Here is a 715-nt window from a genome sequence, read left to right as displayed (position 1 = left end):
CTCTTCCGATCTTTCAAACTGTAAAACTTTTTTAAAATTTCGTTACGATAATTTTTGACAAAGTTGCTCTATCTTGAATTTTTAGAAATTATCGATATATCAACGCATTGTCCGGACAATTAGTTTGGTGACTGTATATAGTATGTGTAATATATAATAATAATATATAAGATATATAGAAGAATAGAAATAAAAATAGGAGGAAAAGATTAAGATTTAAACTTAAAAATTAAGAAACGTAGTTGAATATTCTTTTCAGCAAAATTATCAGATTTACGAAAAATTAAATGTTCAATAAGAAATAAAAATTAAATGAAAAATAGTCTTGTTTACAGATATTAAAAAGCAAATCTAATTATTTAAAAGTGGCATTTTTATATCATGAAGTGAAAAAGTTTATTAATTGCAGAAATTTAAATTTTTAAAATATTGTGATAAATTAATCGTCAAGAGTACAGATAGATAAAAACTTTCTCGTTTACGCAAATAAATTTTACATTAGCAAAAGTTTTATTTGTGATTCGAATCTAACATAAACTTTAAGAGGAATTTAAAAATTAAGTTGTGATAAAAAAAGATGTGGAATCTTTTTCAAAAATGTTAAAGCTCCTGCCTAGTCCTTAGAATATATAAATGGAAGAGGAATGTCGATCCATACGATGAACAGAGAGGTCTACGTCCGATATACCTCTCTCTCTCTCTCTCTCTCTTGTTC

The 715-nt window shown here is 25.5% G+C and overlaps 1 protein-coding gene across 1 annotated transcript in view; it reads right to left on the bottom strand.

The window, feature by feature from the left end:
• The window catches only part of LOC105458765, a 4,478-nt gene that overhangs the window by 1,400 nt on the left and 2,363 nt on the right, over positions 1–715 (bottom strand). The gene's annotated exons all lie outside the window — the stretch shown is intronic.

Source organism: Wasmannia auropunctata, unplaced genomic scaffold (genome assembly GCF_000956235.1).
Source record: "Wasmannia auropunctata unplaced genomic scaffold, wasmannia.A_1.0 LD334328.1, whole genome shotgun sequence".
NCBI lineage: Eukaryota > Metazoa > Arthropoda > Insecta > Hymenoptera > Formicidae > Wasmannia > Wasmannia auropunctata.
Note: the sequence above shows the minus strand (reverse complement) of the source record. Positions and strands in the feature narration are given on the sequence as shown.